Consider the following 26,797-nt stretch of genomic DNA (forward strand, 5'->3'; position numbering starts at 1 on the left):
CTCTTAAAAATATGACAAAATGTTTGAGTAAGAACAGCAACTGCAATTTCAGTAACTATAGCAATTAAGGCACAGACTGTTAATTCTCATTCTCTGGGCACAGACTGAAGGCAATAAGGAATATGTCTTATGGTACTCCATTACCACTTCCTTATGCTAACATGCCTTAGTTTCAAACTACAGCTGCATGAATCGGGAGTAAAGTTGAAATGTATCTTTTTTTTCCCAGAGAATGTTTAATCTCAGTCATGAAAAAAAGTAGAAGGCCTTCCTATTAGCATATTATATTTAAGGGAAAAAAAAAAACCAAAAAAACATAAAAAAATTAAAATGCATTTGTACACACTGCAGATTAACTAATGCTTTGTCTCAATTATATGTTTGCTGTTTCAGTTGACCTGGTAGGGCGCTTCAAAGTTTCTGACTCATTTAGCTGTAGCTCCACGGTGTGGCCAATGTGAGAATATACTGAAGCAACTTTCCAGCTGCTATGTGCAGTCATTCTCAGTTAGATATCAACAGCTTTGTCCATAGCCTCCCCTTCCAGAAGAAAAGATTAGTGGCTAATGCAACCTACTGATGGGCTTTACTTAATATTTTTCCCCAATATTAATTTCAGGAAGCTTAACACCTTTGTTATATCCTGTAGATTAATGGCTTCCATATAAAACATCAAAATGAAAAAAAAAAAAATAAATACAATTTATATAGTATTGACAAAGACGAAAACTACATCTGCCTAACACAACAGCTTTCCATTTTTTAAGCAAATTCATGCTCTGACAAGACAGAAACACTGTATATCTGAAACACTGTAGCCATAATTTCTTTTTCCACTGGAACAATCTACTAAGTGAGATAAATACATTACTTTGAATTACATGTCATTGATCATTAAATTCACTTACACACAATTATACTCTTATGCTGAGTTATTTCTCTGAGACTCCTAAAGGTAAAAACCATTCAGGTTATTTGCTGTAGTGTCTGTGTGTGTGCATAAGCTTGTTTAATTTAAAGCTGGACCAGAGATCTAGATTTAACATTCCCTGAGGGTGACTGGAGACAATACAGATCTATTGTTCATTCAATACAAGTACTTATTGAAATGAACTATTAGAATAAACACATTAAAAGTTCATTCAGTGTTAACTGCAAAAGTGATGACTATTCTGAGAGTTTAAGAATACAATCAATTCTGTGCTACCATCGCCAAACTGATTCATTCTAACAAGAAACATTTAAAATTGGGAAATTACAATACAGTTAAGGTTGCCAGTTTGCATTATTTTATTCCTAGCTAAACTTTTCAGGGATTCATAAATTGACCATAAAGGTTTGCTCTGCCCTGGGGCTACTGTGATACATATATTAGGCTGACAATCTGTTCCTTTTTCAGCTTGCTATGTCTAGATAAGAAATATCACACGTTATCCTGAGTCTGCCTGCAAAGTCTGACAAGGGTGTATGAAGTTAAGAATCCAATGACAAATTTTATCCTGTCTTTTCTCATATCAATTGACAATGCTCTGTAGAATTTTGCTCACCCAGTATTGATTATCCTCATGATAACTAACACAGCAATGATAATTTATCAGAATACTTTACAAGCATGATTTAATTTATATTCATTATACCCCCTTAGGGCAGCTAGGTAAGTGATGCTACCCTTTTGTGGGGAATCAGAGAAAGGCAAAGTGACTTGCAAAAGGCTGTACAATGATTTAATGCACACTTACAAGACCAAGACTTCTCTAAACATATATCCTCTCTTGTAAATTCTAGTTCCTGCCACATTTATTGGTTAGCCTGTTCAAATGAGAGCTGTCCCTGCCCATGGCAGCTAGGGTTGGACCTAGGTTACCTCTAATCTCCCTTTCCATCTACACCATTCCACGATTCTGTGATTTTATGATAAAGGTCTTTGATACTAAGGACAATATTTTTACAGCCCACAAATATAAGTGCATTGGTGTTGTGAAGATACCTTTTTATTCACACTTCTGTGATTAAAATTAAAGACTGGTCCTTAGAGTTTCAAATGTCCCTTTTAAAGTTATACAATTAAATAAAATTACAATTAATTTGCAATATACTATTAAATAAACAATAAAATATACAATTACTTCAGATGCTTGACTCCTTCCAGTCATCAAGCATCTGAAGTAATTGTATATGAGAGAGATAGTGAGAAATTACATTGGGTTTTTTTAAGTGAGTTTGATAATTCTTGGAAAGCTTTGGGTATTTTGGGTGTAGCTGTTATTATCAAACCCAAAAGCTGTTAGCAGGAGCACTATAACAAATTGTCATCACTCCTTCTGATCTTTCTATGATTACATGGTATCGAATACTCAGAAAAACATCCAAGATCTTTAAAAGATAAACTCATGTTAATTTAACTCATGTGTCCAAACTTTTATTTTAATTTTAAAAAAATAGCTGAGAAAATTTCAGTCTTCACAGTATGTGCTGTATGAAAATAGACACCTCACTTCACTTTATATGATGCCACAGACTTCCTTGGAGTTAAGCCTTCTTAAGAAGTGTTTATCCTCTGCATTGCAGCATGGTCCTTGCTATCTGTGGTCTGACTCCCCTACCATCCTAATTTTAAGGGTGTAGTGGTCGCTCACACCTGTCTCATTTCGAAGAATTTGCTTGAATGCTTTAGTTTTAGAAAGGTTTTTAACAAATCTAGTATTGTTAAAAGAAAGAATTAACTATTTTTTTGAAGAAGAAGAATGCGAGACAATGAGAACTAGTTTTAAAAAGAAATGTATTGGACATTTCTTTAGAAGAAAAAAGTCCTGAAAATTATACACCAGTTTTTGCTCGGATTTTTTCTTGATGCAATGCTTGCCAGTGTGCCAAGGGAACACACAGCTCTGATGAGTTTCAAATTATTATTATCTGTGTATCTGGGGGTTTATTTATCTATGATCAGCTGCTGAAATCATTGAAAAGGGTGTCATAAGTTCCACTGATAATTGCACCCATATCCTTCTTAATATGCTCTCTTCTTGCATATTTTTGAGAGCATCTTTAGTGGCAAAGAGCATATAATTTCCTTTTATCTTCCACTGTCACTTCTTGCCTTCAAAGGCTGTGAATATATCCAGTATTATACTCTGAATAAGGAAACATTTATTCTTGTCTGAAAGCATAAAATAGTATCAGTTCAGGCTTTGTATCTATGTTTCAGAGACAAAGAAAAAAATCCAAGTAACTTTAACTGTATTATAGTAACATATAGTATAGCATGTAAATATATTATTATAAGATAAAAACAGCTTGAGAGAAAGGAATCACCTTTAAAGCATTAAGAAACTGTGGCAGAAAATCATACCAATTAAAATAGAGAAAAGAAGGAAAAAAAATAAATCCACATGGCTGAGTATTCTCATTAAACTCAAAGTCTGTCAATGAATATTTATCTTTATTCTTCTGCCTGGAAGGAAGGCTGAAGAAAGACTGAGCAAAAACACTTACTTCTGTCAATGAGGCTTAGTAATCAACTCCATCACCAGAAGTCCTCTTACTGCCAGCTGTCATTCAGATGACAGGTTATTTCAATATATCAGCAGAGGGCCAGCTGGCAGGGGGATAGAAATGACAGTCTTGCTTGAGTAGTGAAAAGTATTTTCAGCAGAATTAGCAAGGCTGAGATGCCTGTATATGCCTGAGGATACAACTAAGGCCAGAGGAGGGATGCATTGGATCAAATAGGAAGATTTATTTTCTGTCTTCTAGTAAATGTAGAGAAGTATGTTTTTCCAAATAGCATAAAGTATGTCACTCAGAGGTAAATTAATGTTTGATCTGTTTGGCAGGTTACCTTTTCTCCTTTATGCTTATTTCCTGGTGTTATTCTCCTATCTCATACATTTAGTTAGAAGTTTCAGCTCTAAATTTCAGTTTTATTGCATGACATACAGTGGTTTCTTTGGACTTCCTGTCATCTTTATGATCTTCCTTTTCCTCCCTTTTTTTGAAACATCTTTAGGATCTTATTTTTTTTGCTATTTCAGATTCTTCTCAGTCTCTGTAATTTGTTCCCTGCTGTGCATTCATTTGACTTCCAACCCTCTCAGAGGTTTAACTTCAGTTGACTTTAAAATTATCTGCTTAAGGATAAAACCTGTATTTCCAGAACTTCACCACCAAAATTGGAAGGTCCTGTTTGCAGTGCTGTACTGCAATTATAAGAAACTTTTACTGACTTTATTGGGAGCTGAAGGTATCAGAAGTTGCTGAAATCCAGTCTCTGTGAGTATAGGCAAATGAAAACTTGACTTTTTTCCACTACTCACTTAGTGCATTTCTCTTACTTATCTTCAGGTTTCAAAGTCTCTTTTCAGTATTTCTTTCCAATCCTGGCTTTTTTCCATCAAATTGTTGAAAAACTACTGAATTCTCCATTTTCATAGGCAGAATGTGGATTTAAAGTGATGGTCTGGAAATTAATTTGACTTGGAATTAGCTAGTATTCTATATTGTACTTTCTGTTTTCAATTGAAATATATTAAATAACTATTTTAACCTTTAAAAATAATTTTTCAGACTTCAAAATGTAGGGCAAAGGATACGCATAGCCTCTATTTCCCCTAATTCCCTCAAAGCAAGAACTTAATGAACTCTAAAATAAAACTTTTATTTTCTATACCTTAAGTCACCTGACCTATTTTATATATTACAGTAAGTACATAAAATTTCTCTAAATTGGACAAAGGAGGGACCTTATATAAGGACAAATCATACAGTTACTTCTAATGCTGAGAATTACATTATCTACAGAAGAAAGTATGCCTAAATTAATGTTTCTTATCACATACATGCATGATTCCATCTGTTTCCTATGAAGTAGATACCGTCCTATCAGCACTGATCAACACAGGTTGGACACTGAAAATGTAACATGAATTTTTGAGCAACACCTCATTTGAGTATCAATAATCATTTTGGCCCCCCAACAAGATTTTAATATACCATTTATAAATTTTTAGGCTGCCCTAAGGCACTTTTTATGTGTCTTTATTTCTAGTCCATTTATCTGTGCCTTCTGCAGGTACAAAAGTACCAGAACAGCTGCCCTCAACATTCCAAAGCAGTTTAACATTTTACTAAAAATACCATGAAGTGCTCTAATGGTATGTTCTTATCTGTGTCTAATGGAATGTTCTGATCTATTTTGGTATACATTTTTAATTTTAAGATGAGATTTCAGTAACAAGAGGACATTTAAAACCCAGCACCACCTTTCCAATTTGAGATTGTTTAACAGACATGGGGTTTAATGCACTTTTTTTTTTTTTCTTTTTGCATAGATTTGTTTTCCTTGCTATTTAGATAGAAATCAACTGCAAGGAAACATGAAATTGCTCAATTTTCAGGCATTCCTATAATGAAATTTCCATACATCTCACTGATGATACCTAACTTCCTTTACTGGGATGACACTGAACACTCACTGAGATTTATTTGCCATACTTCTGATGCCATGCTGCCAGATTTTAGAGGATAACATAGCAAAATGCAACTTTTCTAAGAAAGCTAGTGAGCTCCTTTCCTGGGTAGAGGGAGTGCCTAGAAATCCCAGTGGTCACTGAAAGGCCAGCTATGTCACATCTTTATCCACAAAATATTCTTTGAGAATGGCCTGACTCTACATTCTTTAACAACCTCAAGCCAGCTTGCATCCCTAAGAGCAATGCTGCTAGCTTAAAAAGTGCAACTAAGCAAACTGCAGACACAACACTTCCCTGTTTCTCATCACAGAAGAAGATATAAAAGTGCTACTTATACTGTGGCCTAACAGCATTCAATATTGTTTAGTATTTGAATATCAGACTGACAGGTGCCATATCAATATACAGAATTGCTTGAAGACATACAGAAAAAATAGCATCTGATCAATGGTAAACCAGTCTTTTAAATGCATGACTGCACTATGTTACTAATAAAGGCCCCTTGGAGTTAACACTGGTGCAAGCACAGACGGATTCTGAGTACCCTCTCCTAACTCTCTTGTGAATTCAGTGCATTATAAGCAGAAAGGAAAAAGGGCGATTCTTCTGATATTGCACGCTGGGGAATTCCAGTGTAGCTTACAGCACGTTCATTAGCATGCTCCTTCAGATACAAAAGAAACATTAGAGGATACTGTAGGAAAGTCATTATAAATGAGCCACAAAAATTAAATTAATTTTTTAACTTCTGGAATGCATCAATCCCTTTTCCCTCCTATCAAACTTTCTCTGAAATCATCAAAGACTGCTTCAAATCAGAACAAACCCAGCTAAGATGTAATGTATTATTCAGGGCTGGAGTCAGACCCAGTTTCACTGGGACAGCTGCACATCATTTGCTCAGCGTCACCATTTCCCTTATCTCCCACAACTGTAGTGTCTTCCCAAAATTAATATTCACACAGTGGTATCCTTAAGGTTACAAGTAAAAAATAATACAAGTAAAAAAAATAAACCAAGCAAAAATTATTACTCTTATAATAAAACTCGAGAATTTATGCTTAGGGAAAGACTTCCAGAAAAAAACAGACATATAAAAATTAACTATGTTATAGAAAAAAAAAACGTGTTCTACACCTTTTGGGAAAAACCGGTCTCTGCAAAACCACAGAACAATTACATTTAACTAAAATATCTTAAATTACTGTATGGAATGTGTTCTAAATATGTTTAGGTAAAATCATCAGAACCACTAACAAGGTTCTTAAAATCTTCTGACAATATGTATTTTTAAGAATTGATTGAACGGTCATTTTTCAATGATTCATGAAGGTCTAGGGCAAAAGCTGATGCCACCACAGAGCAGACAGGGACTTTAAATGCTGAGATGACTGTCAAAAGGCTACTTCTGAAAGATGCAAACTGGTAAGGAAATTAATAGGACTTAAGTCAGAAAGGAAAGAAACTCCCTCATTTTTCAAGGTAATACACAATTGTGCTTTCACTGACCTGCCTAATAATAAAGATTTCATGTATCAAATGAGTACTTAAATATACACCAGGCCATTTCTTTCTATTTTATAGGAATCTTTGAATGGAAAGAAAGAAAACTGTAATTATGAAATAGTATCTCATACAAATATTTAACGAAAAGGGTAAATATTTGGTTGGCTGCACATTGTAGTTATCACTGACTGTTTAGTTATAAAAATTGCTCAACAGCCTCTGAATTTCCTGCATTTCTTTTTTCTCTGATACTCCCTGGGAAACAGTTATAGAAAGCTTATGTATGTTTAACTCCATGAGACGTTGACAAGTTGAATTAATTACTCAGAGTTTTCTGTAGTTTTAAAAATATGGATGTGACCCCTTGTTTCAGATGCAGCAGGCTAGTTACAACCATGAAAGGATGCTACCTTTAAGAAAATTTGCAATGGTCTCCCACACAGATGCTGACTTTCTGGGCTTTATTCAAATGAATTTCCTTTCCTTTTCTTCCCTTGTTCTATACATTTGTCCTTTTAATAATTTGTCTTATGGTGTCTTTAATCTTTTGTCCCCCTAACTAAGCAGTATTGAAAAATTTTTATATGCACAAATTTTCCTGCCTGCTAAAATGTAGTAATAGTTCTGTTTTTTCACTAAATCCCACTCTGATATTTTGCCATAGAACCTGTGCTCTGTTCAAACTCAAACAGTCAAAAGTGCCTTTTCCTCAGCACACTTCCATCCAATGACTGGAGCTAGGCTTGACCACAGCTGATTCACCAACCAGATCATCAGGCACTGGGCTGCTCTGACTGACTTGGGCTTCAATCAGGGCATGACATCTTGTTGAACACATCATCCTCCTCCAACGATCTTGGGAGCCAATCAGTGGTGTTGGACCATATATATAAATATAACCATTCTGCTTCAACTTGGTCAATCAATGGATTTGTACCATTTTTTCTCTAAACAAATAGTGTCTGGTAAGTTATTCAGCACAGTTAAGGAGAGTTAATTAAAGGTTCTTCATGTGAACATCATTTGGATAAACTTAGGTGATGCCGCGTCCAGCTGTACTCCAAAAAACTTCAGGGAGGTGAGCCTGAGTTCTTGTAGGTTGATATAAAGACAGCTCTTGTGACTGCTGCACAACATCAGTAGGTGCACTGGGGTTTTATTACATTGCCAGGGAGGGAGAAAACAGCTGATACGGGAATCTGGGAGGCATTTTTATTGACCTTTTTGCTCAATTGATGGGTTTAAACCACAGTTTGTACAAAAATTTATGGAACCCGGTGTAGGTCCCCACTCTGTATGTTTCACAGTTACAAGCTAAATCATAAATAATATGTAAATAATTTACATACAGGTATAAATGCATAAGTAGTGGCTTTTATGCACAAATAATTAAATTTAAACACTTTGCTATTTCAGTTATAAACAGGCAACTGTTTCACAACAGTTTATATACATTCCAAATATTCATATACACTTGAATAAAAGAACATTGTAGAGATTGACAATTTGCTGGTATTTTATTTCATTTTTCCTTTTATTATTATTCTTTTATTATTTGATTTTATAATCAGTACTTTGTGGATATGGTCAGGAAATATTAGTATGTATTGAAATTTATTTTTATCTAGGTAAGGGAATAGATTCAGTTGGCATGATGAATGGGAGGAAGATAAGGAAAATGAATTTAAGAACTGAATCTTATCACTCAAGATTGGCTTGTCTGGCTTTTGTAATTAGTGATTGATAATACCTTCTAGAATGAAGAAAAACTTAGAACTTAAATTTAAATAATAGTAGCAAAATACAAAGAGTACTGTAGTGGACTATATCCCCAAAAAGATTAAATTAATGAAAAATCTGGACTAAACAAATGAATATGAAAATTTCAAAACCTGAAGATCTCAAACAAGTATTGTAATAGGAGTCTTTTGAGCACATTTAATATTTCAGATTTTTTTTGTGTAAAAGCTTTTGACCACAGTTTAACAAATCACCATCTTCAATATTTATATTCTCAAATATGTGATTTGGGCATAATTTTCCATTGCTAGCAGTTTTTCAGGTAACACTTTACTACTCTATAAGCTTTCTGCAACTACATGGAAAATACTTAGAGCCCCTTCTAAAGTTTAATTCAATCTTCATAGCAGTTACTACATTTAGTATTTCTTTCCCAAGAACACTGACATTTAAATTTCTTAATTTTTGTGTTTATTTTACCTGCCTTCGAAGATCCTTCATCTTTTAATATTTTTACCAACAGCAATTTGAAAACTCAAATTCATCATATGTATGCCATCTACTTACTAACAAAGGTGCTGAGAAAAATCTCATGTTCTCTGTGATAGCAAGAGCAAAAACTACATGATTTTAACAGAAAGAGACACTTAGCTTCCTAAGGAAAAGAATTCTAACTTGTGGATTTATCACTTCCAAGTCTCCTTTACAGCTTAAAAAGCATGGAGGTTATGGTTTTTAAAAAATTGAATCTTGATTTTAATTATGACAAGTCTATCAATACAATAAAGAAGAAATAAACCCTCTTGTGAATCAAATGTGCATTGTAATTAAACAGCTTGTGATAATTTAATGGTATTGGAGTCCTGAAATGGGTATTTAATCAAAAACAAGAAGAAGAATCTTTAAATGCTCTAAAACAGCTTTGGCAGATGGGCAAATAGGTACATTTTAGATAAATTCAACCAGCTTATGCCACATAAATATGATTTGACAATGGAAAGGTAAACATTACTTTAGTGTACCCAGTTTGCCTTCACCACGTGTCTGATGTTTGTACCAGAGATTGTCACGGGTAAGTACAGTAGAAGGAGTCAGAAATTAAGTGACAGAGCTCTGTATCATTGAATTCATACTATTTACATTTTTCCCAAGATTAGGTTTATGTACTTAGAAAAAATTCTTTTCCCTATCAAGTGAACTTGATTACATAATCACAGTGAGCTACCAAACGTACCAGGCACAAAAAACAGGATCTTCAAATGCAACAGCAGAAAGAACATTGGTAAGTGTGACTTAATATCCATCTACAGTGGTGCCAGGGAATGGCACCTCCACACAGTGCAGGGTGGCCTCTTGCTTTAAAAAGACAGGTGTCTGCTAAGGAAGGCAGAAACCTCTCTTGAAATGGAAAAAATGTAAACCATCTGCCCTCCCTAATTATTATAACCTTGAATTAAGGGGCTTTCAGGCAAAGATATGGGAATAGGAATAACAGATCTTTACTAGGAAAATTGAAATAAAATGCATTAGTACAAAAAACCACCACTGAGTCAGAATACAACCTGGCACCCTATTGGTCAGGGTGTTGGTAGCAGTCCAATTAAGTGCCTGGTGTCACTCCTGGAATGACAGATGTGGTTCTGTTGAAGCAATCATCCTGTTGAAGGGCATAGTTTTCCTCCAAAGGCCCAGTGGTGCTGTAGATGGGTCCAGTCTTCCTCTGAGAATCCAGTGGAGAAAGGCTGACTGCAGTGCTCTGAGGCTCAGATTATATCCAGGTAGGAATGCTTGGCTCCTCCCCTGGGTGGAGCATCTCCCAATGGGATGATGCAATTTTATCAGTCATGCAGTGAGACTCAATGGCTCATTAACAGAAGAGATCCCCCTGGAGGATGGGTTGTGGAAGGGATAAAGAACACTGCCACACCTGGTTTTAACAGATGGTAAGAGAATTCATACTTTTGGTTACATCTTGCATTGCAACACAAGACAGGTGGAAATGCCAGCTCAGCTAGGAACCTTCTGCAATGCGCTCCTTTAAGCAGGTAAGATATGTCCTGGAAGAGTTTCTTTAATTTAGCAGAACCACACACAGGCTAAAGGAAAATGGTTTCTTCCATACAGACACACTGTTCAAAACCAGGAATGGACATGAGGTAAATAACTACAATTTAAAAGTCAGGTAGACGGTGGCACAAGAACAGAACACAGACTCAACTTTCCGCAAGCTGTGTAGCAATGTCTGAAGCTCACCTCCCAGGTATGATACCTTAAAGACCTCAAAGTATCTTTAAAAATATTTTCTATTATTCTGAAGAGTCCTGCATAACAGAGGAGAAAGGAGGAGAGAGTAGAGTCCAGTCAGTTCTTGTATCTGCTTGGACAATTGTCATGGGAGATGGTTCTGGGGAAAAAACAGGTCCAAAAAAGATGGTTCATCTTATCCAAGCTTGAGAACAGTCCACTTTCTTGTGCAGGAAATGGAGCAAAGGAGACAGGAGGCCTACATGGATGAACAAGTAGCATCTGACTACCCTCAAATAGAAATCTGTAGGAGGTGGAAGTAGGGTCAAGGAAATATAGAGATAGGGTACAAGGATGGAGGCAAGTCAAAACCCACCTGGAGTTAAATCTGGAGAGAGTCACAAAGGATAATAAGGGAAGTTTCTACAGGAACATCATAAGCAAAAGAAAGCCTAAGGAAAATGTGGGACAGAACAGAGCCCTGAGAAACCAGCCCTAGGTGACCCTGCTCTGAGTGGAGAGCTAGACTGAATGTTCTCCAGCTGCACCTGCAACCATCCTATGACCGTGTGACAGCCCCAACATACTCATCTGGTATATGGCTGTAAAATCCCTGAGCCATGGCTGACTTCAAAGGACTTTGTGTCCTGTTCATCAGGAATCACTGACACTGGAGGATTCCTGCTTGCTGTTTCTTTTCCTAAGGAAATGTGAAGAAGTAACTACAATTTTTGTCCTAAATCAGATAAAGACTTTTCTGTCCTTTGCAAATGCCTATGTAATAATAACTGATTAACAAAATACCACAATTTGCACCTTTACTGTTGAGCATATTAGAGAACTTAGAGAAGATTTCTGCCTTTGCAGAGAGAGAATGCCCTTACCTATTAATACCATTATGGAGACATTTAATTTAATGTGGAGTAAATGGAGTGTTGCCAGAATAAATTAGATGGACCTGAGATATGTGATGCCTTCACAAATCATAAATTATTTTCTCAGACATAACTCTCATGATTTATTTCTGACCAGTGTTATTTCTCTCTGTATCTTTCCCATGGTAATCCTGCTCCATTTTCTATTTTTATTGCAACACTGCTCAGTATTATGGTGCCAATATCATAACAAAATGACACAAAAGAACTAACAACTAAACAGACCCCAAACTCTGTGAGTGTGCCACCGTCCATCACTGCATTATGAACACTGTGTCTCACAGCTCTCAGCAGGAACCTGTTTTTTCCATGCCCTGCTTACCCTGGATGGCCATGCTATTCTGGCTGACCCTTTCTTTGTCCTGTTAAAGTTGGAGAAACACAACTGTTTAGCATCCTGTGATACATGCTTTCCTCTTTCCCAACAGCATATCTCTCTTGGAATACATTCTGACTGTGATGCAGCACAGCTTCCTCACCTTTCCTTGGAGACCTGCTACCTAACCAGTTCACCCACTAAGCACACGACATTTATTTCTGTCTACCTACAATTGCTAATTGGAGTTTTCCCTATTATTTTCTTTTTCAGATATTTTCTATGCTATGTCAAGATAATTTAACAATTTTAGTGTATTCTCCACTCCATGAGCCATTAGGGATCCTACACAAATACCCAAAACCCAGACACCACCAATGCTGCATCTTCCATTCTATTTCAGGGTGCCATTGGTCTTCCACAGCTTACTCTCTGCTCTTTCAGTCAGCAGGTTAATAGTTGAATTACAGATCCAAATGAGAAAAAAAAAAACAAACTTGTACAAAACCTATGCTAATTTTATATTAATAACAGAATAAAACTATTACAGAAAAATATATTATTTTATAGAAAAAAAATTCCATTTTGACAGTAATCCCAGCTCTTACAGTCTGATTGAGTGCCTGACCTTCTTTCTTTCCCTTGAATAGGCCTTTTTATAGCTTGTTTCTAGATAGCTACAATGAAGTAGGGGAGCAAAGCCTGCAGTTAATCACCTTCTTCTCTAGAGATCAGAAATGGGTCAAGTGTAACTGTCCACTATCTGAACAAGTAGTGTTAAATAAAAAGAATTCATGTCTTTATGTTTCTGCATGTTGATGTGAAAATATATTTGAAATTTCTTTTAAAAATCAGCCGTATCTATGAAATACAGCAGCATAGTTCTTTCTGTTTATCTTAAGACCCTTTATACAAAAATAAAACTTGTCATCCCTTGGTGAAAAGCACATGTGAAATATTTGAGTGACTATGCCACTTTTAAAGTCTCAGTCAGTCTTTGCAACAGCTTCGACATAAATACATTTTTATCTAAACACAAACATGAAAAGAAATACTACAGTTATTGATTGCAAAAATAGTGCTGTCTGGTTACTATTTATTTAACAAATAACTCTGCCAAACAGAGAGCATATTCCTCAAAAACTTCATTATCTAACACCCCAGCTTTGCAAGTACTTTTGTGTGTGTGTGTGTGTGCGCGTGTGTGTGTGGTTACACACCTAAGTAGTTCCTTTGATTTCAGCAATACTTCTCTGACTGCATTTACCTTCCAAAATGCCTTTTTCTTGTCTGAGTTAAGCAGATGACAAAGTCAAGGGAAAGGAAGCCTGCAAGAAAGATCAATCAGAGGGATTTGAGCAAGGCTTCCTATATTATTATGGGAGAAAGGTGGCTGCTTCTCCAAAAGAGCTCCTTAGAGAAGCTTAACTCAGGGCTTCCCAATCACCTTCTTGCAGTCTGTCCAGTTCTGGCTGCTGTTTAGGAGATTAGCCTATGAAAAAGCCCAAAGTCAGATGCCTAAAGCCCAGGTTAAAACCATGCTCCATTATTCCCAGCATTTGCAGACCAGGAACTGAAGCACATAATCCACCATGTTGTAGCAGCATTAAAATGTATTTTTTTAGTCTCTAAATCCACTTCCTTGGCTGGACTAGAAATGTAAAGTAGCAAACACGAAAGCTTCATCCCAAAGATATTTTAGACAGAAGAAGGTTTAGCTTTTTCTCCCTAGGCCAGGCATGCAGAAATTCCAATTTGAGAAACATTTCCCTTCAGCAAGAAAAACATTTCATAATCTGTATTTGTGGAGATAGTGGTACTGTTGCAGTCAAACCCTCTTTCTATACACTTTCTATGGCTAAGAAGTACTGAAAATCGAACTTCTATGATATAAAAAGTTACAATATTAGGCAATTTCAATTACTACATGTTGTAGATCTAACAAATTTGCTACATGGTCTTTAATTTTCCAAGTTCATACACATATTCACACATATATGGGACTGACATGGCTATCTAATTAAGTTTTTGTTGGTAAGTATCATGTTCAATTTCATTTACATACTATGTCACATACTGGTGATACAATCTTTTTAGTCTGCTTGGAGAACACATTAATGCTTTCAGTTTACAGAACGTTCCTTTGGGAACTTGTCAGCACACACACACAGACACAGAATACACGTGCATAAGTCAGGGTCATTCCATATCTAAAAGAATCTATACTTGTCATTATGCAAAAAATAAAGTCTTAGCAGTTGCCAATTTTATCTCTGTTTTTCATGGCTTAAAGAATTGTTATAAACGATTATGGCAGTTTTTAATCACTGCATAACTTTAGCCAATTGCTCATTTCCTCAATTGCTGAGGAAAATGGTATAAGTTAAAAACTTCCCTAACATACAAACACGTTTGGCCTCAAAAATTCAAAATATCTAAGAGAATTAAAAAAGCCTTTTTGAAAAACATTCATGTCTTTGAAGACTGATAAAGACTTTAAAGACTTTTCTCCTATTTTCAAAATATTTTCAAATACTGACATCTCCCCTCAAAAACATAGGCAGGCTTTACAGTGTTTAAATTTTACATTTATTTTACCAGGATGCTTATACTGCACAGATAAAAGAACAAAAACGTTAAGGAGAAACTATTTAATCTGGATTAATCCCATTTAAAATGTTACCTTATAAATAATGGGCTTCAGTAATCAGTTTTTAATCCAAATAAACAAACAATAATGATGAGTTATATTTTAAGTTCTTTCACTAAGCAGTACATATATTTCAAATCTGAACACATATGTCACTTTACTTAGTCATCCATCATTTCAGTCATGAAACTGAAGCGTCCCTGGCTGTGTACAATTTATTCAGTGTTCCAAGATTCAGGCAATAGGATAAAACCATCCTGCAGTGTGAGGTTTTTTCCAGCTCTGAAGTAAACACTAGGGAGTTTAATCCACTGTCAGAGACATTTGCCCTTTCAAAAGGCAATGCAATCTCTAAGACTGCAGAAATGCAAAGCAGCTGTTTCAAAACAAGATGAAGTAAGTCTATTAGTTCACTGAATGACTGCTGCACTCAGTAGTTTTCAGTAGTGGAAGAAAATAAAATCTAACCTACCAAGAGCATTTGGCCACTCTTCTGTGAATCCTCTGCATTTCTTCTTTTTCTCTGCTTATCAGAGTACAGTATCACATTGTCCATTTGATTTGTCCTCTTTGGTTTATTTATTAGTGTTGGACCAGATAAGCTTTTGATACTGCTTAATGGAATGAGAGGACTAGCAAATACAGTCCTCAGACCTCCCCTTTCAAGTTCATATTTCCTCCAAGAGTCAAAAATTTCTGGGTAATTTCTAATGATCTCTTTGTTCTAGACGATCACATTGGCAGGATTTTGAAATACATCTGGCTCCTCAAGTATAAAAGAAAAATAACGTCAAAACCCTATAAATCACTAAGCACCTGTAAGATCTTGAAAATTATATGATTTCATACCAATAACAACTTTGGTTGTAAAAACTGTAATTTTTTTAAACAGTACAGCTATAAAAATTGCTGTTATAGCTTCAGCTATTTCAGAAGAAATGCCTAATACATAAAGGTTTTTTCCCTTTATGTTTAAAGGTTCCATTCTGCTGCAGGCATCTTTACACCCATAATACTGAACCCACACTGAGTGAATAACTGTATCCAGGGAGCAGAACAAGGAAACCTTAATAACAGGCTCAGCAAGAGATCTCAGTCATTCTGATATCCTTTTGTGCAAGACAAGCTGAGAATGCATAAGGAGCAAAAGCCACAAGTAATTTGTAGCATTTCACAGTTACATTAACACCTCTAATTGTAACTGACAGGGCAATTAAGGCTGAAAAACATCCCAATACACTGCTTTGTACATGATGATTGTCCCACTGAAACAACAGAGCATGTACTGTGTTTGAAGGAAGTGTGTTTCACTTTATTTTCCTCCATTGAAGTAGTTGTCCTAGTTCATCATGCCTCATTAGAGGTTTGTGTTGCTATAAACCTGATTATTTCAAACAATCACAAGCCCTTATATCAAGCACATAATTTAACAATTCCCTTCTCTATACAAGTGTCAACAAGGTTCTTTTTTTTTTAAAAAAAAGTGTGTTAATTTTTATATAATCCATCAAAATAATTAGCCTTAGAATAATGAACAGGCAATATAGGCTGAATACAAATATATCACATGTTGACCCTCCTTTTTTTTTTTTTTTAATGAAATACAGACTATTCACCTCATGCACACAGGTTTAGCAGGTTTTGTACACCGGTTTTGTACACAGGTACACTGGACTACCAGTCTACCTTCCTCCCAAACATGCACAACTCTCTATGGTGAGCCATAACAAGCCAAGCTGTGTCCAATATTAGCAAGTAGCTAAATTATGTAACCCCAGATTTACGGGGTTTTTTTTTCTGTCAGAACTTGATGTTTAGGGGCCAACATCTACACTACAGATATCTGTGGGGGAGAGAATACTTGATTAGATCTATTTTTATCCCATCAGTAATCAGGGTGTGTTAGAAGTGATCTTCAGGTACACCTTACTATTTAGTTTCATCTAAAAGGAATCCTGTTTATTTGGCCCAAGTCTGTTCCACAACATGAACTGAACTAGAGATGACTGAGAGATTTATGTCAAAAGCACACTCCTGATCCAAATTAAAATGCTACTGTAGATGCATTTGTATCTGATTCTTCAAGTAGAAAGACAATAAAAAGATCCATCATTTAGGAGGAATGAATCTGTCTCCAGTTCCTGCACATATACTCAGGATTTAAAATGGGTGGGATTCTTTTTCTAGTCTGAGAATTCTCCCACATCTTAGCTGTTGAATGTTTATTTTTCTATGAATCATTTCTTATATACATCTGTGTATCAAACATTAATAATATCTAACCACAATTTACACACCTTTGATTATACAATCTTCAAGAATATGTAAGAATAAAAATAGTCTGAAAGCTGAATAATGATGTAACTAGTTCTGGAAATTAAATAAAATAGAATAATAAAATGACTGATCTTAGAAAAATACTCAGATCTATATCCAAAGCATGACAGAGGTCATTTTAAGGGTGGGCAGTGGATTTCAGACTGTGCTTTTGTTACCTTTCCCAACTTACACTCCAGACAGAGCATTGCAGGGAAGGAAAAAAGGACATAACACAAACCAAAACCGTAATTGCAAATGTCATGACAACATATGGGTCTTTATGGACCTGAAAAGAAAAGTGAATCCATTAAGATGACACCAAGATATTAAGAGAGCTGGAAAACCTGACATATAAAGAGAGGATGAATGAATTGTTTTTATTCAGCCTGGGACAGATGAGGCTGAGATGGGATCGCCCCACACAATTTAAAAAGATACCTAAATTTTAGGTACAGAGAAGGAGGGTATAATCTTTTCACAAGGATGCACACTGACAGAACAAGAGCTAACATGCACAAGTTGCTCATGGGAAAGGCTGTGAAGATATATGAAAAGAAAAAGCACCTGAACAGATGAACATTGGAATAGGCTGCTATAAAAATTAGCAAAATATCTGCCCCTGAAAATGCTACTCATCCTAACAGTGTCCTGATATCCTAATCTATGGCCTTGACTTTTTACAGAACTTGTACAAGCAATTCCACAGGTCCCTTCCTAATGCAAGCTTTTCTGTGTTCCTGAGACATGACTAACAATAGAAATTCTACACACAAGGTGAAAAAATATTATCTTTCTTTTTCCCATTGGAATCCTGAACTGCAGCAGTTCATGCATATTTTTACCTTGAAAATTATAAGTACTAGCATGTTTTTTTGGTTTTCTTCATTCACACTGCAGACAATGAGAAAAATACAGAGACATAGGTTTTATATCCTCCCAAGTCTCTGCCTTACCTGCTACAACCTGGTTTCATCAAAGATGGTAAGACAAGATTGATAAAAGCAGAATGCTGATGTTAAGAGGGCTTTAAAGAAGCATAATATCTCACAATAAGTTTTAACACCCTCCAGGAGCATTTGTGGGTAAAATCAGCCCTGCTCTCCTCTTCTTCCCACTCCTGATAAAGTCTTTGGGGGAAGAAACTGAAAAATTGAGAGATACCAGGTATCAGACTAGATAAAGAGGCTTCTTTCTTTTCAGCTGAAAATATGAAGGACAATTGAAGACATTGAGTTTCCGTTGATTTGAATCTTTCTAAATAAAGGAAGGACTCTTTGTTTGTTTGGTAAGTTGGCTTTTGTCACAGCAATGGCCTACAACAGACTTCCAAAGACAAAGGAATTACCAGATATCTTTCTTCATTTCTAATTGGTCTCCTCTGGACACTGTTGGGGATGTGGACCAAGGCCAAGTGATGGCTATTCAGGGATTTCTTCAGATGTGGAAGCTACTAGTCACTGTCTTCCATCCACATGACCTCCATCAGTCATCAGTGCCCTTCCTTTTTTTTTTTTCCTGCACTGTAATTCAACCTTCTCTTCTGCCCTCCTTTTGCTAAATACTCAGACTATTTCCTTATGATACTCTACTTATATACCAGTGGCTGCCAAAACTTGCCTATATTAGCTTTGTACAGAAATTGAAAACACTTCGATTAAATAAGAACAGAATGAGTCAGAAGATTCAGTAATATGAAGTGAAAAACAGGTTTGTAGTTTGGGTGGTTTGTTTTCTTTCCTCAAAGTTGTGAGCTGCTTGTAAAAACATACCTAAGGCCAAAAGATGTTTGTGTTAGAAGAGATTTTAACAGCACATAGCTTAACTTAAAGGAATGTGAAAACAAGGTATCTTTTTTTCCCCTAAAATATAAAGCACTGTTGCAAATCACAGCTCTGATCCACTGCCACACTGATCAGTTTTTACATGAATGTAAATGGAACTGCACTGTTGTTCCATGTTATATGACATTTTCACACCGGTCAAACTCAGCAAATATATAGAGAGAAGGGGCAAATACCAGAAAAAGTGAAAACAACAAAAATATCAATGTTTCCCCAAAAAGACCAACCCATGGATTTGCTTGCAGAATAAAGGGCTACTGTGCAGGGAGTAAGAAGTGATCTCATCACCAGCCTGCCAGAGATCAAGGAGTGTTTGGACAACACTACTGGGACATGGTGTGATTCTTGGAGTGTCCTGCACAGGATCAGGAGTTGGACTCCATGATCCTTGTGGGTCCCTTCCAACTCAGGACAATCTATGGTCCCATGGTAAGTCTTCTCACTTTTGGGATGGTGACCAGGAGAAGTTACAGTCTTCTCCACTGGGTGGCAACGTAGGATACAGCAAAAGACAGAACAGCTCTGTCCGCAGGACCACCAAAACAAGGGATTTTTCTCCTGTTGCTGTTTGACTTTGCAATGCTATGAACATGTGGGGGAAAAAAAACAATGCAGCTCTGAACATGGGTAATTGATTATGGGCTAATCAGACTTGGTGCAGTTCAGCAAGTATTAATATAGCCCACTCCACCCATTGATCATAATAATGTAATGAAATGTAAACTAAAGTTAGCATTAGGTGTGCTGGAAACTAATGCTGACTTCTCATAAGTGGTTTTGCACAGGCATTGTGGCTACAATTCTGCAATTTTTTATAAGAATGATTTTTAAACTCATTTGAACTAGTTGCAAGAAAATGTAAGACACAAATAAGGTTAAAAAATCCCCACAATGACTGTGTCTCTGATTTCTTTAAAATACAGAATATATTTTCTCTGAAAAAAAAATCCCTGGAACATAATTACACTATGTATTTGTATCTCTTAATTGCCAGCAGAAAGGTGAAGGTGATGGAGTATTATATCCACACAAGTTAAAATACATAAGCTCAGAATAATTTCAAACTCACATATAAATGAGAAAAACTAACTTGATACAGTGCCTATTTATCAGGAGGTGTTTTTCTAGGACATAAGCTGCTCTGTACCTAGAGAAAGATTTCGTTCTCTCTGAAATGATAATCTATTCTATTCAAGGTCTATTTAATAGTTCTGGAAAAAGGGGGGAAAAAAAACCCTCAGTATGAATCCCAAACAGTTAAAACATTTTGGGGATCAATGCAATTATTAGAGAAAACTGCTCATCTGAACAACTGTAGGATTTTTTGCATATGGCTTCTCTTCATGTATTCCAGTACAATTTGTGTACACAGCTGAGACAAGAGTTTTTCTTGTCACGAGCATCTGCTTGACTCATTGTGTGTGCTGCATCGACCACTGTGAACCGTTCCAATAGCACTGTTGAAGCATCTGCCACACAGGCGCTCTCTACAGAGGAATTCAGAGCCTAGAGGAATATGAAAGGAAGCAGGGAACACCAGATCAATGAGCTCTAGCTGGAGTCCAGAAAACTTGAGGAGTTTTTGCTTTCTGATAATAGCTAAGGGTGGTGGACAGTGGTGCACTTGTAACTACAGCTTCCTGAGGCACAGGGTGGAAGTGACCCCTTTCTGTACTTTCCATTTGGTAGCTGTGAAATATGCTCTGAATTGTCTCTATATGTTTGTTATTTAACCCAGTGGATTTTAACTGGGGTAGAGCAAATTTTCTTCACAGTGGCAAGTATGGGGCCACGTTTGGGATTTGTGCTACACAGGGTTGATAATACAGAGATGTGTTTGTTATTGCTGAGCAGGGCTCACACAGAGTCAAATCCTTTTCTGCTTTCTGTACTGCCATGATGGCAAGGAAGTTGGGGTTGCATGGGAAGCTGGGAGGAGACACAGCCAGGACAGGGGACCCAAACTAACCAAAGGGTTAGTTACTGGCCATAGGACATCATGCTCAGTATATAGAGTGGAGGGGGGGAAGAAGGAGGAAGGGGGGTATTTGTAGTGATGGTGTTTTGCCTTCCAAGTCACTGTTAAATGAGATGGGGCTCTGCTCTCCTGGAGATGGCTGAACACCTGCCTGCCCATTGTGTGTGTGACTTTTGCTTTCTCTACTAACCTGTCTTTATGCCTGAGTTCTCTAGCTTTTACCCTTCTAATTCTCTCCCCAATCCTGCTATTGGGATGATGAGCAGGTGGCTGTGTGGAACTCAGCTGCTGGCTGGGGTTAAATTGTGACAATCTTCCCTCAGGGTACAAATGTTTCACCATCAGACTTATATGTTCTTGAGGACAAGATTCAGATGATCTAAGCTATGCAATCACTCTCTGCTGCACACTCCCAAGTGATTACAGTGGCTAGAAACAGCCAGTCCACTAGCACTAAGTAGGATGTGTCTCTCTCCATTGACTGCACAGACACAAGTCCAAATCAGATGCCTATGTTTGCATAGCTATAGAAGTCAGTTGAATCTCACTCCAAAAAATGAAGTTGTACACTCAAATTGTTGGACACTTCCTTGTGCACTCAAATATGGCATTGTCAACATATGAATACAAAAGAATTAACTATATTGACTGAAACGAGCTAAATTAATTATAATTTTACATTCCTCACAGGTGTCAAGGCAAATAAACAACTTCTGGCTATTTGACTCAATTCTTTTTCACTATAAATATATTCCTTTACTAAGCAATTATAATTTCAGAGAGGGAGCAGAGCCTAGTTATCAGCTCTTGAACTAACTGGTAAAAAATTCTCGTTTGAAAAACAAGATAAATACCTGGAGTATTTATCACACAAATACCTGGAGTATATAAGATCAAGAATAACACAAGTTTCAACATGGCAAGCTCTTATCAACACAAGATATAAATGTGATTAACATGACTGAGATTCACTCCTCAGACTTAGGAGGAGAAGCTACATCTTATGACACAACAGTACACTAGAATCCAACCCCTCCATCCAAGAGATTTTCTCAAATATGCATAAAGATTCCCAAAAGTTTGAAGGAAGGTCTTGCTGGTAGCAGAGACATCTTGTTTATTCTGAAAGAAAGACAACTCATTGTGAAATTGGACTGGCTTTTATGCTTCTTAGTACCTTCCTCTGTCTAATAGGTATAAAACATGTTTTTAGGAAAAATCTGTACAGTCTCCTGTTGCATGAATGTAGTAACTCAGTTCAGCTGCTTTGATCTGTTCTTTAGAATAACTTTTGATATCTTTGGTGCTACATAACATGAAAACCTTTCTGATTTGGATGCAACTATTCACATCAGTGCTTGACTGGATCATTTACTAAGGCTGCAGCATGGAATAAATGTGTGTACCTATGTCCTTTTCACTGGGTTTTGCTTCAGGCTTTTTTCAGAGAGAATTGTCACAGAAGCACTCATAGCAGGTAGGCATTAACTGGGTTGCCTCATTAAATTTCTGTGTGGGATACTACACTTTAAAAATTAAAATTCCTTCTGAATTAAAGTGACTTCAGTTTGGGTTACTCAGTGAACTGAGAAAAAAAAAGAATGAGCTAATATTACTGATTTCTAAATTCACAGTCTTCATTAATGTAGCTTGATTTTGCTGAGAGCCCACATGTGGACTAGTGCTAAAAAACTTTGAACCTAGAAATGCTGTGTTACAATGGAAACAGAACAAAATTGTCATTTTAATGAATATAAGCCAATTTGTGCTTCCAATCATACAATTCTAAAGAAATACAAGTAGAAGATGAGCTGCTAAAGAAGATAAGAAACCACAACTTTTATTAAGAAGGACAAAATGATATTTTGAAGTACATGCTCATAGACTCACAGTTCTAAATGGCAGATTAGTTTTACTTCATCAGAGAGGATCTAATGATTCTTTTGACTACAAAAGCAGCAAGAAAAATTTGATACAACTGGAAAGAATAACATTTCTTTCTAGAAAAAATAATAACTAATTTTTTAATGCATTAATAAAACTACACAAATACCAATTTTTTACCACCTGTATTATATAAATGACAATAAAAATAAATCTGTACACTTAAAAATCTACAGTATATTCATCAAAATAGGACTACATAAAGGTAAGTTTTCTTATATAAAGAAGAACTTTCTGCAAACTTTCAAGATAAGACTAAGGTAAAATTAGTGGTTTTCACATAAGACTCCCAACCAATTTTCAGACCTTTAAAGGCACCCTGCTTGAGTATCCACATCATCTGTAAAAATCTGTAAAAAGCAAAACCCTCAGCACAATCTAAGTTTCAATAGCTTTCACAGTTTCACATTTTCACAGTCAGTGCAGGATGCTCAATGAAAATCTGACCTGTAGCTGTCAAGAGAAAAAGTCCTCAGCAGATGTTACATAACAATACAAAGGTTGAAAGGAACATCTGCAAATGCTGCAGTGCTGAACATCATTACACTGAAGTTTCTCCTCTGGACTCGTAAAGTTGGAAGAGTTTATAGAAAACTGCTGTGGGCACTACAGTGAAAGAAGACCTCATAGACAAGATTTCACAACCCAAAATATTGTTTAAGTAATTCAGTGAGGGCTGCTGTATCAAATTGCCATGGCTAGAGATGATAAATAATATGGGTTTAGAAATATGAAATGTTTCAGAGTATCATTGTGTAAAAGAAGCCTCACTGTAAAATATCACTAAACTTACTATTTGAAAGACAACCTGTATATCTAAGTTGAATTTAGAAAGAGCATATTTCTTTTATAAGAACTTCAATTGGGCACAAACTTTCTGTCTAGTATAATCTACTATGATTCACAGGTATTTATTCTATGCAAGGTTTATTTTTGAATCATGCATCAAAATCTCCTGCATGAATTTTCCTTGGTTTTAATATGAACCTTTATACAAAAAGGAGACAATAGATTTTTCTTTTTACTGCCTCCATTCTTTCATGCTAAAAAGTGTAGTAAAGTAGTCCTGAATTCACTTGGAAAACCTTTAAGAGTCATCAGATCACTTATATTAAATTGTGTGGCCTATTTTTCCATGACTGTGTAAAATGAAAGACCTTCCAAAATGAAGGCATGATGATGCAATAATTCGAACTTGGAATATTCTTTGTTACTGTTCTTTCTCACACCTACCTTTGAACAGTCTTCCGTGACTTTGTAAATGCTACAGTTTATTTAACATGGTGGTAATCATGTTTTTAATTTTAAAAGTCAATACAATTTGTAAATTATTACCAACCTAATAGAAATTAATTCACCCACTGTCAGAACCCTTCTATTAGAGCCTCTGCTGTGCATGACAAACAAGTGCAATGATTCTAGGGCAAACACTACAGAAAATGATATATTTACTCAAGCAAACAAAAGGAAAAGTAGAACTCTTATTCTGAGGTTATCAAATGCAATACATATTTTGCTGATTTTATGTAATTAAATCCATTCCATCCTGAAGCAAGATGAGATTTATCTAAGCATATACCGAGAACAGCTATTACCAATATTAAAGCAGGAATGACTTCTATTGTTATAACTCATGGCAAAACAGGAAACAAATCCCACAGTTATTATAAACCATGGGATCTTATGCCAGTTCATGTCTTTTCTATGTTGACTCAGTGCTTTGGTATCTGAAAACTTCTGTCTCTCTTGTGGAAAGCTAGTAGTGTGAAGGTTTTTGAGTTCAAGGGAAGATTGAATGTCCACAGTTCTGGGTCAGGCATTTGCAAATTTGTATATTTTGGGGAAGTACAAGCTTACCATTGTTTTTTCTCTATGATCTGTTGCTGGTCTTTGTTTGCAGCAGCCTACTAGGCAAAACAGTAAGAGCCATAATGGGCTGTTCCTACATTTTTAATTGCTCAGGCACATCTTTTGCATAGGTGTCAAGTGGTACCTTTAATGGTATTTTACATTCTTCCTTGTTTTAAAAGTGATGATTAGTTCAAATAGAAGGAAATTGAAACCAATTTATTGATTTCCATTATATCACCATTTACCTTCTTTTGTTGGGTAAGAACAGCAACAGGACTGTAGTAGTTTCAGAATGTTTAAGAATCAAAAGATAAAATTACCCCAGCCTAAGAGCTGTGCTAAAGCTAAGCATTTATTTGATGAGAGATGCTTATTATAATTACTTTTTAACAATTTGCTCAGCAATTAAAATCAATCATGCTGTTTAATTTCTCTTAATTTGGATACTTCAGATATGCGCTTTATATGAAACTCTTCCTTCAAAACTTGATTAGCTGTTTTCAATAATCTCCATTACTCCTGAATCCTTCAACATATAAAATATTACTATTTTTTCACTCATATCTATTTTTATTTCAGTTAAGTCTCTGGTCTCAAAAAGTACAGTACATACTATGCTCTCCTCTGTGTATTTTTAATTTATTTCTCTTCACTTTCTAGCCCAGCTCTCTGGACAACCAAAGCTGTATAAATGTCAGTTAAATCTCTTTATGTTTGTGAAGTGGAACAATCTCAGTCTATTTGCATAGCTCCCGTTATTTTAGCTTTAATGCTAAGATGCCACTGAAATTCCAAACTCATATGCTTTGGTAGTGCATAACTTATTAATTTCAGTTCCTCATTTTCATTGAACCTAATGAATCCTGTAACACTAAATTCCAAGTACTTCATCACAACACTTGGCTGTGGCTTTGAAAGCCAAGTTTGAATTTTGATTTGATGCTAGACCACTGCAGTCACACAATTGGGTAAGACAGCAGTAGGGAGGCTGAAGATTCCTCTGAGATGTCCTGTCCCTCATGCTGAAGTGACACAGACCTCATGAGAGTGGTCTTGCTGCCTCAAGTCTTGGCCACTACTGATCCTGTCAGGCCTGAATGCAGGAACGTGGGAATTCTGAGGTTTTGATGAAGGCATGAGACTCCTGTGTAAAATGCTAGATCCAGAACAATTTCTATAATTGCAGAATCAAGGGCCATATTTCGATGGCATTGTGATATGGGAAAAAAAAATAAAAAAGGCTTAAACCAAAAATGGAACAGCTGAAGCATATGAAATGTAAACTGTTAAGTAAGCTCTCGTTTCAATAACAGCCTTCTTCATTTTCTGACCTTTTCCCATCCAGGCTTGATAATCTCTTGGATAGCATTAGAGAAGGCAAAGGTTATAAGATTTAACTGATATCCAATATTGTAAGTGTTAAAACCCTTGAAATGCTTCCTTTAGAAAGATGCACAAAAAAGAAAAATGAAGAACTGCAAAAAATTTTTTTTTTTCCCCATTCATGTCTTCTGTCTCCAGGGCTTTTTTCTACTTGCAGCTTGAAACACAGATACAGCAAGCAGTCTAAGCAATCTCCTTGGGTCCTGATACACCAACAACACACAGCTCATTATATTGTTTTCTCATGTCAAGCCCAAATTTCAGTCATCAGCAGCTAGCTATGGCACATGTTTTTGAAACAGAAGGCAAAAACAGATGGAAAGAATGAAGAATCTCAAAACAGATAAAATCTATTTGTCTTTAACTAATTTGAACAATGTAGACTTTCCCCCATCAGTGCCAGAAACACTGGTGAGATGCACTGATAAGTTCATCAATACTGTTATTTATTATTATATTATTGTTATATATTATTATGCTAGTGAGAAGGCAGGATGAGGAGAGAAAAAAAAAAGAGTAAAGATAGTGAGTGTACAGGTTCTTCAGTATTTAGAGAGAAAAGCAATGATGCTCAGTCATTATTGCTTCTAAAATGTCACAGTATCCTGGGATCATGACAATA

At 36.0% G+C, this 26,797-nt stretch overlaps 1 protein-coding gene and 1 long non-coding RNA gene across 8 annotated transcripts in view; one reads left to right on the plus strand and one right to left on the minus strand.

Moving 5' to 3' along the window:
- GPC5 (glypican 5) overlaps window positions 1-26,797 on the minus strand; it is a 584,277-nt gene that overhangs the window by 441,657 nt on the left and 115,823 nt on the right. The window lies entirely within an intron of this gene.
- Window positions 10,544-13,156, plus strand: LOC111926250 (uncharacterized). Its single transcript, XR_015284482.1, has 3 exons — window positions 10,544-10,759; window positions 10,839-10,974; window positions 11,192-13,156. It is a non-coding gene; the product is annotated as an uncharacterized LOC111926250 (long non-coding RNA).

Source organism: Cyanistes caeruleus, chromosome 3 (genome assembly GCF_971803275.1).
Source record: "Cyanistes caeruleus chromosome 3, bCyaCae1.hap1.1, whole genome shotgun sequence".
Classification (NCBI taxonomy): Eukaryota; Metazoa; Chordata; class Aves; order Passeriformes; family Paridae; genus Cyanistes; species Cyanistes caeruleus.